Source organism: Arachis hypogaea, chromosome 14, assembly GCF_003086295.3.
Source record: "Arachis hypogaea cultivar Tifrunner chromosome 14, arahy.Tifrunner.gnm2.J5K5, whole genome shotgun sequence".
NCBI classification, from domain to species: Eukaryota; Viridiplantae; Streptophyta; class Magnoliopsida; order Fabales; family Fabaceae; genus Arachis; species Arachis hypogaea.
The window spans coordinates 100370443-100386473 of record NC_092049.1 but is presented as its reverse complement, the minus strand read 5'-3'; positions in this window follow the sequence as shown (position 1 = coordinate 100386473).

The window sequence follows — 16031 nt, the reverse complement described above, 5'->3', positions numbered from 1 at the left end:
AAAAGAGTTACTGAAATCCTTCCTAGTACTCTCCCAAGCAATACAGAAGAGAATCCAAAGAGAGAGTACAAGGCCATCAATATACCCAACATGGCCAAACCTGGAGAGGAGAAAGAGGCAGTGATTTCCACTGAGGAAGACCTCAATGGACGTCCACTAGCCTCCAAGGAGTTCCCTAATGAGGAACCAAAGTAATCTGAGGCTCATATAGAGACCATAGAGATTCCACTAAACTTACTGTTGCCATTCATGAGCTCTGATGAGTATTCTTCCTCTGAAGAGGATGAAGATACTATTGAAGAGCAAGTTGCTCAGTATCTAGGAGCAATCATAAAGCTGAATGCCAAGCTATTTGGTAATAAGACTTGGGAGGATGAACCTCCACTGCTCATCAATGAACTAAATGATCTGGTTTAACTGAAATTACCTCAGAAGAAATAGGATCCTGGAAAGTTCTTAATACCTTGTACCATAGGCACTATGACCTTTGAGAAGGCTCTGTGTGACCTGGGGTCAGGGATAAACCTCATGTCCCTCTCTGTAATGGAGAAACTAGGGATCTTTGAGGTGCAAGCTGCAAGAATCTCACTAGAGATGGCAGATAATTCAAGGAAACAGGCTTATGGACTTGTAGAGGATGTCTTAGTGAAGTTTGAAGGCTATTACATCCCTGCTGATTTCATAATCCTAGACACTGGGAAGGATGAAGATGAATCCATCATCCTTGGAAGATCTTTCCTAGCCACAGCAAAAGCTATGATTGATGTGGATAGAGGAGAGTTAGTTCTTCAATTGAATGAAGACTACCTTGTGTTTAAGGCCCAAGGATCTTCTTCTGTAACCATGGAGAGGAAGCATGAAAAGCTTCTCTCAATACAGAGTCAAACAGAGCCCCCACACTCAACTTCTAAGTTTGGTGTTGGGAGGCCAACATCAAGCTCTGAGTCTCTGTGAAGCTTTCTAAGAGCTCACTGTCAAGCTATTGACATTAAAGAAGCGGTTGTTGGGAGGCAACCCAATATTATTTAATTATATTTATTTATTTTCCATTGATATTTTATGTTTTCTTTAGGTTGATGATCATGTGAAGTCACAAAACAACTGAAAAATAAAAAACATAATGAAAAACAGCATAAAAAATAGCACACCCTGGAGGACAGGCTTACTGGCGTTTAAATGCCAGAATGGGCAGCACTCTGGGCGTTTAATGCCAGAAAGGGTTGTCTGGCATCTGGCTGGCATTAAACGCCAGAAATGGGCATCTGGCTGGCGTTTAACACCAGGAATGGGCAGTAGAGTGGCATTTAACACCATGAAAGGTAGCAGAGCTGGCGTTTAACGCCATGAAAGGTAGCAGAGCTGGCGTTAAATGCCAGAATTGGCACAGAATGGGCGTTTGAACGCCAGATTAGTGCAGGGACTCAAATTCCTTGACACCTCAGGATCTGTGGATCCCACAGGATCCCCACCTACCCCACTTCTTCTTCTCTCCTCTTCACACCTTTCTATAACACTCTTCCTCTAATACCCTTGACCAATCCCATCAATAACTCTTCCCCACAACCTCTTCACCACTCACATCCATCTATCATTAAACCCCACCTACCTCACCATTCAAATTCAAACCATTTCCCTCCCAAACCCACCCACACATGGCCGAATACCCTCTCTCCCTTACCTTATAAATACCCCTCCTTACCACCTTCAACTTCACACATCATACACATTACACCCCCTTGGCTGAACCCACCCCTCACCTCCATCTCCTCCATTTCTTCTTCTTCTACTCATTTCTTTCTTCTTTTGCTCGAGGGCGAGCAACCATTCTAAGTTTGGTATGGAAAAAGCTAGAGCTTTTTTGTTTTTTCATAACCACTAATGGCACCTAAGGCCAGAGAAACTTCTAGAAAGAGGAAAGGGAAGACAATTGCTTCCACATCCGAGTCATGGGAGATGGAGAGATTCATCTCAAAGGTCCATCAAGACCACTTCTATGAAGTTGTGGCCAAGAAAAAGGTGATCCCTGAGGTCCCCTTCAAGCTCAAAAAGAGTGAATATCTGGAGATCCGACATGAGATTCGAAGAAGAGGTTGGGAAATTCTCACCAACTCCATTCAACAAGTCAGGATTTTAATGGTTCAAGAGTTCTATGCTAATGCATGGATCGCTAAGAACCATGACCAAAGTGTGAACCCAAATCCAAAGAATTGGCTTACAATGGTTCGGGAAAAATACTTGGATTTTAGTCCGGAAAATGTGAGGTTAGCATTCAACTTGCCAATGATGCAAGGAGATCCTCACCCTTTCACTAGAAGGGTCAACTTTGATCAAAGGTTGGACCAAGTCCTTAGGGACATTTGTGTGGAAGGTGCTCAATGGAAGAGAGACTCAAGAGGCAAGCCGGTTCAACTAAGAAGGCTTGACCTCAAACCCGTGGCTAGGGGATGGCTAGAGTTCATCCAACACTCTATCATTCCTACTAGCAACCGGTCTGAAGTTACTGTAGACCGGGCTATCATGATCCATGGTATCATGATTAGAGAGGAAGTAGAAGTTCATGAGATCATATCATTAGAACTCTACAAGGTGGCAGACAAGCCCTCTACTTTGGCAAGGTTAGCCTTCCCTCATCTCATTTGTCACCTATGCAATTCAGCTGGAATTGTCATAGAGGAAGACATCCTCATTGAAGAGGATAAGCCCATCACTAAGAAAAGGATGGAGCAAACAAGAGAGCCCACTCATGGACCTCAACAAGAGCATGAGGAAATTGCTCATCAAGAAATCCCTGAGATACCTCAAGGGATGTATTTTCCTCCACAAAACTATTGGGAGCAAATTAACACCTCCTTAGGAGAATTGAGTTCCAACATGGGGTAACTAAGGATGGAGCACCAAGAGCACTCCATCCTCCTCCATGAAATTAGAGAAGACCAAAGAACCATGAGGGAGGAGCAACAAAGGCAAGGAAGAGACATAGAGGAGCTCAAGCACTCCATAAGATCTTCAAGAGGAAGAACTAGCCGCCATCACTAAGGTGGACCCGTTCTTTAATTTCCTTGTTCTTTATTTTCTATTTTTCGAATTATATGCTTTATGTTTTGTCTATGTTTGTGTCTTTATTACATGATCATTAGTGTCTAGTGTCTATGTCTTAAAGCTATGAATGTCTTATGAATCCATCACCTTTCTTAAATGAAAAATGTTTTTAATTGCAAAAGAACAAGAAGTACATGATTTCGAATTATATCTTGAAATTAGTTTAATTATTTTGATGTGGTGGCAATACCTTTTGTTTTCTGAATGAATGCTTGAACAGTGCATATTTTTGAATTTATTGTTTATGAATGTTAAAATTGTTGGCTCTTGAAAGAATAATGAAAAAGGAGAAATGTTATTGATAATCTGAAAAATCATAAAATTGATTCGTGAAGCAAGAAAAAGTAGTGAATAAGAAAAAGCTTGCGAAAAAAAGGTGAAAAAAAAAGAAAGAAAAAGAAGAAGCAAGCAGAAAAAGTCAATAGCCCTTTAAACCAAAAGGCAAGGGTAAAGAGGATCCAAGGCTTTGAGCATTAACGGATAGGAGGGCTCACAGGAATAAAATCCTGGCCTAAGCGGCTAAATCAAGCTGTCCCTAACCATGTGCTTGTGGAGTGAAGGTGTGATGGCGAGAATTGTTGTCGGTCTAGAATTTCTCTTGTAGAAATAAGAATTTCGTTGTAAGCATAGCTCCAAACCAATAAACAACTCTCACATCAAATTAAAATATGGTTTTGTCACAAGTGCAAACCCTAAATAAGAATTAACCGGAGTATTTAGACTCCGGGTCGTCTCACGAGGAATTGTAATGAAGTGTATGCTTATTGGCTATGAAAGATGTAGGGGGGTTTTGATTGATAAGAGGCAAGAAAATAAATGGCGAGAAGAGTAAATCAAGCAATTAAAGAAAGCAATTAATAAAGAGAGACAATCATGGCAAAGATTGAGAATATAGGTTTTCTATCCTAGTCATACAATGATTAATTCATCTTATTTAGTCAACTCCAACACATAGGGAGAAAGTCAAACAAGATTAATCAATCATACCACAATAATAAACAAGAATTTATCTTATTACGTCATCTCCAACATTGGAAGAAGATATAGGTTATCTTCCATGAGAGAAAGTCTAATAAGACTAGCTAATCTCAATCCAAAAGTCCTAATCAACTTACTAATTAAATTAGCAAAATATTAGCGTCAATGGAAACAATATTAGCTAACAACTCTAGATCACCAACATGAGTTGGATTTTCATGACTCAAGATCACTTAATCACTCTTTCCAAGCCAAGAATGCTCAAAATCTACTCTAAAGCCCAACCAAGCATTTTGTCAAACACTTGGTGGGTACAAATGGAAAGCATGGTAAATGTGCAAGAATAATAAAATCTACCAACTACAAATTGCAAGGAAACAAGATCAACAACTCAAATCAACAATAAAGAAACATCAAACATTAAATTGCATTAAAAGTAAATGAAATCCAACAAGAGCATCCATGAACATAAAAGAGAAATTAACATTATAAATCATGAGAATGAAAGAGTAGAAGTGAGAAATCATAAAAAAAACAAGATAAAAACATGTAATTAAATCTAGATCTAAGATGGAAATTAACCTAACCTAATTCTAGAGAGAAGAGGGAGCTTCTCTCTCTAGAAACTAACCTACATGATGCTAATGCTACAAACAATTGCTCCTCCCTTGCCCCTAGCATCCTTGGGTCTTTTCCATGCAGAAACAACTTGAAATTGGGCCTGATGAGCCTTAGAAATTGTCAGACACGATTTTCTTTAATGAGGTCACGTGCAGCTTCCCACGCGTGAGCGCTATGCGTGCGTGCGCGCCGATTGCTTTTGCGATCCACGTGTGCGCGCCAAGTGCGCGTGCGCGTCGATGAGAATCTTTTGATCCACGTGAATGCGTCCATCCTTGCGTGCCGCTTCCAGCCAACCTCATCCACGCGTGCGCGTGGAGTGCGCGGGCACGCCGATGCTGCTTCTCCCAAGATTTCAATTCTTCATGTTCCTCCCTTTTTGTACATGCTTTCTCCCTCTCTTCTAAGTCATTCCTACCCTATAATTCCTGAAATTACTCAACAAATATATCACGGCATCGAATGGCAATAGAAGAGGATTAAAATATGGCAATTTTAAGGCAAAATAAGCATGTTTTACATCATGGAGCAATATTGAGAAGTGAACACAAAACTATGCATTTCTTGCGAATAAGTGTGAGAAATATTGATAAAATCCCCCAAAATAAGCACAAGATAAACCACAAAATCGGGATTTATCAAATCTCCCCACACTTAAACCAAGCATGTCCTCATGCTTAAAAATTTGACGGGTCCCCCAAGGGTGTATTGGTAAAGATTTTCTTCAATAAGATCGCGTTGCAAGTATATCTCTACCAACAACAATCCTCGGGTGTCAAATTTAGAAGAGAAATTTGGCTGTCACAAGTTCAACCCCAATAGAAATAACCGAAGTATTCAAACCTCGGGTCGTCTCACAAGGAATGGGCAAACATGTGATTCAACATTGTTTAGAAATCCGGGGTTGTGAGTTATGAGCATGAAAATAAATGAGAATCTTAACAACCAAGTAATCTTAAATTGCAACAAATTAATTCAATTAACTAAGCGAAACATGAGCAATTCCAATGAACAAGTAACATTCCACTTAATTCTATTATAAACCAAACAAGTAACTATAACTAAGGCAAATAGTTGAGAAATTTAGTTTTCAAATATGAATAATAAAAGCAACTCTTGGCTAGGCATGGGAATTGAAGTTACCATCCTTGTCTAACAACCATATCTTGACAATTATGAGGAACCAAGCTCATTAAGTTTACTTCCAAAAGTCTTAAGTACGTAATATCTATTCCTAGACTTGAAGTACGTCAAATGGCTTTGATCACATAAACCCATAAGTCCCAACCTACCTACTAATTAGATTAGTAGTGGGTTAGCGTCAATGAGTATCAAATTGACCACCAAGGGCTCCCAAATCATCAAATCCATTAGACCCAATGACTCAAGTTTACCCAATTCCCTTGACCTAGGCCAAGAGTGAAGGAAACTACTCCATAATCAAAGTAAACAATTCATCAAACACATGGTAAGCATTAACAAAATACATGTTCAAAATAGCAATTAAATTGAAATATACAAGTACCCACTAACAATTATCAACATACAATCATCCAAACAACAAAACTAAACATAGAAATCATCAATGTAACATCAACAAGTCAAGATTCACAACATTCATGAAATGGGTATAAAATGACAATTAACAAGGATTCATAAAACTATCACTAGATATAAGCAAAATTGTAACAAGGAATTCAAATTGAACAATTAAAACTAGTAATTAACAAAATTCAATTCACAATCCAACAAGGGAAGATCAAATTAAAACTAGATCTAGAGAGGAACAAGGGTTTCTCTCTCTAGAATAACCAAAGAAAACAAAAAACTAACTAAAATTGTGTCTTGTGTAAAAATGATTGATCCCCCCTTTTTCCCTAGCATCCTTGGGTCTTTTCCATGCAGAAACAGCTTGAAATTGGGCCTGATGAGCCTCAAAAATCGCCAAGCACGATTTCCTTTAATGAGGTCACATGCAGCTTTTCACGCGTGCGCACCATGCGTGCGTGCGCGCCGATTGCTTTTGCGATCCACGTGTGCGCGCCAAGTGCGCGTGCGCGTCGATGAGAATCTTCTGATCCGCGCGAATGCGTCCATCCTTGCGCGCCGCTTCTAGCCAACCTCATCCACGCGTGCGCGTGGAGTGCGCGGGCGCGCCGATGCTGCTTCTCCCAAGATTTCAATTCTTCATGTTCCTCCCTTTTTGTACATGCTTTCTCCCTCTCTTCTTAGTCATTCCTACCCTATAATTCCTGAAATTACTCAACAAATACATCACGGCATCGAATGGAAATAGAAGAGGATTAAAATATGGTAATTTTAAGGCAAAATAAGCATGTTTTCCATCATGGAGCAATATTGAGAAGTGAACACAAAACTATGCATTTCTTGCGAATAAGTGTGAGAAATATTGATAAAATCCCCCAAAATAAGCACAAGATAAACCACAAAATTGTAGTTTATCAAATCTCCCCACACTTAAAAACCAAGCATGTCCTCATGCTTAAGATAAAAAGACCAAAGATCATGGTGAGAAAGGGTTTATGAAATGCAAACTACCTAAATGGATGCATGCAACTAATGTAAAATCATCTACCTACTTGGTCAAGAGTTAATCTATCCTCCAAGAATACATGTGAGCATATAAGGTAAAAATAGTATGTAATTCATGAATCCTACCAAATTGAATACCACTAAGGAGTGCATATGACTTGCTAAACAAATGCTTGTGAAAGCCGGGAACAAGCATTGAGCATCGAACCCTCACCGGAAGTGTATCCGCTCTATTCGCTCAAGTGTATAGGGTTCATCACTCAATCTTTTTCTAATCATGCTTTTCAAGATTTGTCTTTCATCTAACAATCAACAATTACTTAATGCATGCTTACAAGTATCATGAGATCTTATTCATGGGTTGTAACGGGGCTAGGGTGAAGGTAAGGATGTATATGGCTAAGTGGGCTTAAAATTTGAGTCCTTGATCAACCTAGGATCCACTAGACGCATAGAACAACCTATATTACTACAATACATTACCTAGCTACCCTTGACTTTTACTCTTTTTGCATACTCATGCATTCTTTCCAATTCACACCCATATGCATTGTTTTTGTTACTTTATCTTGGGGCATCTTTGTCCCCTTTCATTGCTTTCTCTTTTTTTTATTATTATTATCCCTTTTCTTGGGGTTTCTTTGTGAACAAAAATTTCAATGCATACAGTTTAATCATTTAACACATGAGTATGTTCCCAAATCCTAGAATTTCCAATTACACTACAATTACACACCTATATATCTACCCTAATTCCCCAAGTATACCCTCCTATTTGAATGATACACATCCTAACTTACCTAAGCTAATCAAGGATCCAAATTTAGGGACATTCATGGTTTTTCACTTAAGGCTGTTGATGTGCTCTATCTAAGAACAAAAGGAGGTTTATCATAGGCTCAAAATTGGTTAGCAATGGTAGATAAGAGAGTTAAGGCCATTTGGGAAAAGTGACTATTGAAATGATGGCCTCAATCATGTAAATGCATTCATACATAAAGCAATGGACATATAGAATCAGACAAAGAAAGGATCACAATCATAGAGAGAGAGAGAGATATGCACACAAGAATAGAAATAATGGTTAGAAGATGTAACCATGCAATAGGCTCAAAACTTTTATGCTTGTGTTCTTAGCTCAATCACTATGTTCCAAAATACATTCTTAAAGCAAGTTTACTGCAAAAAAATTTCAAAATTTTGGTAGGTCACCCAAAACATAGTTTCTTGGAAAGGAAGTTATTGTTTTGACCAAGTAACTCTATAGAAACTAACTATCATGCAAAGGGTATTTACAAGCAAAACTAACTACACATGCAATATACTAACTTCTAAGTAAAAATAAATCCATGGGTATCGAAGGGAAGAGATTGTTACCCATGGAGATCGGTCGAACGACCTCCCCACACTTTAGAAGTTAGCACGGTCCTCCGTGCTACGAATAATACGCAAGGGACGGTCGGGACCGGAACCTTCACTATCCCCTTCATCAGAACTCCCATCACTTGGGTTTGAGGTGGATGTGGATATTTCGGGTTCCTCCATGCTAGGGGTAACACAACGCAGAAGCTTCTTGATGTAAGTATATCAGCGGTGGTTACGCCGCTCATATCTATCAAGCTTCCGGTGAAGATATTCTATCCTTTGATGTGTAGATCTCAGTGGTGGTGATGATGAGCTAGAAGGAAAAAGAAGTGGCGGGGCCATGTCGAGGCTTGGTTTGTTCATGGGAAGGTGTAGGTATTTTTCGCTTGGGACCACATCGTCCTTAGCCGGAACTATAATCTTTTTGTCCTTGGCTTCCCAAGAAACACCCGCAGCAGCAACTAAATCAGATACCAATGCTGGAAATGGTAAATTATCCTGGTCGTGAACTTGACTCATCGCTTGCTTGACAAGAAGCGGAATGTTCACCGGCTTCTCCGTGAGAACACACCAAACAAGCAAGGCGAGGTCTGCCGTGAGGGACAACTTGTGGGTGCTAGGTAGCACATAGTGAGATAGGATCTAGGCCCAAGCTCTAGCTTCTACAGTGAGGAAGCGAGCGTCAATGCTCTTGGGCCTCATCCGCAGTCGACCATGGATCCAAAATGCCTCTGGTTCAGCAATGACTCAGAGGATCGAGTCCCAATTGAATCCAAACTTCTCTCGCTGACGTAAGACTTCTTGGTAGCCATCCATGTCACTTGGTACCGGTAGAACATTAAGCACTTGCTGAATAGCCTCTTCTGAAACCGAGACTTGCTTCCGGCGCATGTATACCGATTGAAGAGAGGGAAGATGGTAGTTAGTGTAGAATTCTTCTACCCAAGAGAGGTTGATTTCCCTTGGTTTCCTCAAGAGAAACTCCCATCCTTACTGTTCAATGCGGGGCAAAATATAAGGAGCAACCTTGTCCGGCGGAGTGAGTAGATGCTCAGGATGATAGTTCCTTACAGCTATGGAGGGGAACATAAGTTCACAGAAGCGGTTGGGGAACCTTGAAGAATCTTTCGCCGGTTTGCCCTTGTCATTCTCATCAATAGGAGCGGGTGTCTTTCCTTTTTTAGATAGGGGTTTGGCTCCTAATAAAGAGCGCACCTTAGAGTTTAACCTTTGGGGTGCCCTTTTTGCGGCCGGTTTCCTCGAAGCTATCTCCTTGCCTTTCTTGGTGGTCATCCTAAAAAGGAAGGGAAGGAAGGAAAACATTAAACCCAAGAATCAATTTGACAAAAACATGCAAGTGACTTGTAGTGCCCATTGTGAATGTAAAAGCAAGGGTCATGACACTTGGCATGGGATGCAAGAGGAAGTAAAGCATGCAATGGCATGAGAAGAGTAATCTCGAGCATTCATAATAAAGAGCAAGTCATGTTCAATTAATATCTAATTGGCAAGTATGAACTTTAAGCACACAAATTAGACTCAATGCATTTAAGAGAAAGTAAGTGAACGAGGAAGGAGCACTAATTTGAAAGTATATGACTAAAATGAACCAAAATGGTATATGTGCATTTCCTCGAACACTTGGCATGCAATAATCAAGCAATGAGCAATTATGAAATACTAAACCAATTCAAAGCCCAAAATGGAACATCAATCATCACATAAACATCACACAACGGCAAAGATAAGAAAAAGAAGGACAAAAGATCTATTAATGTAAATTAAGCTCAAATTCAACATCCATGGAGAAATAAGAAAAAAGGAAAAGTAAGCAAACAAAAAGTAAGAAACATCATCATGCAAGCAAAAGAAAAACTAAGTAAAGCAATAAGAAACATCTAACTAGAAGAAATAATGCAAGGGAAAATGGAAGTAAAGAAATGGAAGAAGTGAAACCTTAAAAAGTATGAAGGAACAAGGTTGAATCTTCTTTTGTGAAGATGAGAAAGAAAATAGGGGAAATGTAGTGCCACCGGAAAAGGTGGTTGTCGCCGGTGAGTGGCCGGAGACAGTGGTGGTGGGTTAGGGAAGAAGAAGAAGAGAGGGAGATGATGGAGGGAGAAGGAAAAGAAACTAAGAAAGAAAATGGGTTGAGGGAGAAAGAAAACAGGACCAGGCGCGAAAGTATAAAACTGACTCGCGCAACCCGCGCGCGCGGAAAGTGCGCTGGCGCGTCGGTGAGGTTACTAGCAGAGGACGTGTGCGCGTTAGTGGCGCGCGCGCGCGAGGGAAGTTGTGCCTCAGGTACAAAAGTGTCACAAAGCTGGCTCAAGTCTCTGCTTTTTGTACCCGAGTGAATTAGGGGGCAGGCGCGCGAACGCACGCTTTGCGCGTACGCGTGCTTGAGATATTTCGCGGCTGGTGTGGGCGCGTACAACGCGCGGACGCGTCAATTTTGGCATAAGGTTGGCCCAATTGTGGCACAACTCTCTGGTTTTTGTACCAGAGAGTCCACATATCTCCATCGGCGCGCGCGCGCACCGTGCGCTTGCGCGTCGATGGTTAAATTACAATGGTGCGCGCAGGCGACATGTACGCAAACGCGTGGGTGCCTGGCGCGATTTGGGAACAAAGTGGGCATGACTCTCGGATATTTGGCCCAAGAGTGGGATTGCGCTACCGGCGCACGCGCGCACTGTGCGCTAGCGCGTCGGTGCCCTTCTTCAAAGAAATTTTTTTTGTTTTCTTTATCTTTTTCACATCCTATCTATATGAACATCCTATCTATCCAACAAAATCAACAAAGCTAGCATTCTTATGCACTCAATCAATCATCAAGAGATCACAAAATTCACAAGAAACTAAGGATACAAATAAGATGGTATAAACAAGGAAGATCTTACCACGGTGGGGTGCCTCCCACCAAGCATTTTTCTTTAACGTCCTTAAGTTGGACGGTCCTTTTCTTAAGCTTCCTCTCTCCTAGGTGCATCCTTCAATTTCTACACATCTAGCTCTTTTGGGGGCTTGCAACCATGATACTTCTTCACTCTATGTCCATTCACTTTAAAAGTTGCTTCACTCTTGGGATCAAACAATTCCACCACTCCGTAGGGCTTCATCTCCTTCACCTTGAAAGGTCCTTCCCATCTAGAGCGGAGCTTGCCAGGCATGAATCGGAGCCTTGAGTTGTAGAGGAGGACCTCATCACCTTCTTGAAAGTCCTTCTTCCGGATGTGATGGTCAGGGAATGCTTTAGTCTTTTCCTTGTAGATTCGGGCATTCTCATATCACTCGTTCCTCAAACACTCAATCTCTTCTAGTTGTAACTTCCTAGCTTCACCCGCCTTGGCCTAGTCCATGTTGCACTGCTTTACCACCCAATAGGCTCGATGCTCAATCTCCACCGGAAGGTGGCATGCCTTACCATAGACGATCTGGAAAGGACTTATCCCTATTGGAGTCTTGTAGGCTATTCTATACGCCCATAGTGCATTTCCTAACCAGAGGCTCCAATCCTTTCTTTGCGGATTGACCACTTTCTCCAAGATTCTCTTGATTTCTCGGTTGGACACTTCCGCTTGTCCATTTGTTTACGGATGATAAGCAGTAGCAACCTTATGCAACACTCCATAGCGCTTGAGCAATGCTTCTACCTTCCTGTTACAAAAGTGGAATCCTTGGTCGCTCACGATTGCTCATGGTGACCCATAACGGCATACAATGTGATTCCTAATGAAAGAAACAACGGTATTGGCGTCGTCAAGGCGGGTAGGTATGGCCTCTACCCATTTTGACACGTAGTCAACCGCTAACAGAATATACAGATACCCATTAGAGTTGGAAATGGTCCCATAAAGTCAATGCCCCATACATCAAATATCTCACAGAACAACATAGGTTGCTGAGGCATTTCATCCCTTTGGGATGCGTTTATTGACTTCTGGCACTAATGGCAAGACACACACAACCGGTTAGCGTCCTTGAATAAGGTTGGCCACCAGAATCCGCAATCCAACACTTTTTTAGCGGTCCTTTGTGGGCCAAAGTGGCCACCACATTCGGACGAATGACAAGCTTCAAGAATTGGTTGGAATTCAGACTCCGGGACACATCTTCGAATTACTTGGTCCACGTCCCTCTTCCACAAGTGAGGGTCATCCCAAATATAGTATTTAGAATCACTCCTCAACTTGTCCCTTTGGTTTTTCGAAAAGTTGAGAAGGAAGATTTTTGCAACCAAGTAGTTCGCCATTGGGGCAAACCAAGGAAAGCTATCCGACACAGCATGCAAACTATCCAATGGGAATGAGTCATTGATCGGAAATGGATCAATTTTTAAATTCTCAATGCGGCTTAAATGATCCACAACTAGGTTTTGAGATCCACTCCGTTCCCTAATCTCAATGTCGAATTCTTGCAAAAGCAAGATCCAACATATGAGTCTAAGCTTTGACTCATTCTTTGTCAATAAGTACTTTAAAGCTGCATGATTCGTGTATACCACTATCTTTGAACCTAGCAAATAAGATCTGAATTTATCTAAAGCATGAACAATAGCTAGGAGTTCTTTTTCATTAGTGGTATAGTTGGATTGTGCTGCATCTAGTGTCTTAGAAGAGTAAGCAATGACAAAGGGGAGTTTACCATCGCGCTATGCAAGTGCGTCACCTACAGCATGGTTTGACGCATCGCAGATTATCTCAAATGGCAATGTCCAGTTGGGGCCTCGCACAATTGGTGCCGTGGTAAGAACTCTCCTTAGCTCTTCAAAAGCTTTACACATTCACTATCAAACTCAAAATCCACATCTTTTTGGAGTAGGCGCGATAATGGCAAAGCAATCTTGCTGAAGTCCTTGATAAAGTGCCTATAAAATCCTGCATGTCCCAAAAACGAGCGGACCTCCCTCACGGATGAGGGGTGAGGCAAAATGGTGATAACATCGACCTTGGCCGGGTCTACAGAAATGCCTTCATGAGATACTACATGTCCTAACACTATACATTGTCGTACCATAAAGTGACATTTTTCAAAATTTAAGACAATGTTAGTGTCAACACATCTAGCTAGGACCTTGGCCAAGTTCTCTAAACAACAATCGAATGAAGTCATAAACGCTGAAGTCATCCATAAATACTTCAGACAATTCTCCATTAGATCGGAGAAGACACTCGTCATGCACCGCTGAAAAGTAGCGGGTGCGTTACATAGTCCGAATGGCATCCTTTTATAGGCAAAGTGCCAAATGGACAAGTAAACGTGGTCTTCTCCTGATATTCAGGAGCAATATGTATCTGGAAGTAGCCAGTAAATCCATCAAGAAAGCAGTAGTGAGATTTACCTGCCAAGCGGTCTAGCATCTGATCGATGAAGGGTAAGGGGTAATGGTCCTTCCGTGTGGCAGCGTTCAATCTTCTGTAGTCAATACATACTCGCCATGCATTTTGTACTCCTTTGGTGACCATTTCACCGTCGTCCTTCTTGACCGTTGTGGTGCCCGACTTCTTGGGACAACCTGAACCGGGCTCACCCACTCACTGTCGGAGATTGGGTATATGATATCCGCATCCAGTAATCGGGTGACCTCTTTCTTCACTACATCGAGGATGGTTGGGTTGAGTCTCCTTTGCGGTTGCCTAACCGGTTTAGCTCCATCTTGGAGAAATATCCTATGCATGCACTGCGGGGTCAATTCTCACAATATCCGCTAGGCTCTATCCTATTGCTTTCTTGTACTTTCTTAGAACATCTAGGAGCTTTCCCTCTTCTTCACTTGAGAGCTCACTAGCAATAATGACGGAAACCTTTGGTTATCCGCTAAGAAAGCATACTTCAAATGAAATGGAAGGGGCTTCAGTTCACTTTTGTCTCAAGATGAGGTTCCTTTTCATCAAGCTCATGGGACTCATTCTTGACAACTTCCTCATGTTCATCCTCTTGGTCATCGTCTCCTCAATAATGGGGTAGCACAATTTGTCATGGTCTTCTTCTTGCACTTCCGCTACCACTTCATCAATCACATCACATCGAAGCACGGAGTGTTCTTCGGGAGGTGTTTCATGGCTTCCTCTAAATTGAACTTGATAATCTTGTCTCCAACCCCAAAGGAATATATGCCGGTGAAGGCATCCAACTTGAACTTGGAGGTTTTGAGGAAGGGTCTACCAAGTAGAACGGAGGATGAGCTTCTATTTTCTGCTGGAGGCATTTCAAGGATGTAAAAGTCAACCGGAAAAACCAAATCCTTAATTGTCACGAGTACATCTTCCGCTATCCCCATCACTGTGATCACACTTTTATTGGCTAAGGCAAACCTCGCCACCGACTTCTTCAATGGAGCTAAATTCAACCGCACATAGATAGAAAGTGGCATGATGCTTACACAAGCTCCCAAGTCACACATACAATCATGAAAAGTGTGTCCACCAATACAACAAGACACTAAGCACGGCCCAGGGTCACCACATTTTCTTGGAATAGGTTCCATCAAGGAAGAAATTGAACTACCCAAGGATAATGTCTCCAATTCTCCTATCCTATCCTTATGTGTACACAATCTTTCAAAAATTTGTCATACTTTGGAATTTGTTGAATAGCATCAAGGAGTGGTATGGTTACCTCAACCTTTTTGAACACTTGAAGCATGTTCAAATCAAATTTCGGGTTTTCTTCGCCTTCTTCACCATGGAAGGAAATGGGATAGGAATGGACTCATCCACTATAGCTTTCCTCTTGGGTTCCTTGAGGTTAACTCCCTCTTCCTCATGCCTTTTGTCTACCACCTCTTCTTCATGTGGAGCTTCAACAACTACCTCTTCCTCATGAATTTCTCCTATGACCCTTGGAAGTATCTCCTCTAATGTAGTCCCCGACCGTAGAGTGATGACGTTGAGACCGCCTCTTGGGTTTGGTTGGGGTTGGGATGGAAGGTTAGAGGAACTTGAGGGTTGGTTGGTATTGTTATTGGGGTTGGTGGTTGGCTTGACATGTTCATCTTTGAAAGCATGTTGGTGAGGTTGGCCAATTGAGTATTCAAGGCCTCGAATTGAGCCTTGTTACTCTCATCTCTTTTTCCATGGCGGCTCTAAGCTCATCAACTTGATTGTTGAAGATGGAGGAGTTTGGTTTTAGTTTTGTTGTCTATGGTGTGGTGCTTGGTACTTGGTGTAGTTGTTTGGTTTTGGTTGGAGTGGCCTTGGTGGGCTTGGTAGTTGGTGTTGTTATGGTGGTATTGGGATGAAGATTGGTTGTTGTTGTGATGAGAAGGAGAGTTATTCCACCTTTGTTTTGATTGCTTCCTTGTGATTATCCCTCCACCTTGATGTTGATTACCACCTTGATGGTAATTGTTTTGACCTTGAGGAGGGTAGGGTGGACGGTTGTTGTAATTCACATTGGCCACCACAAGAACA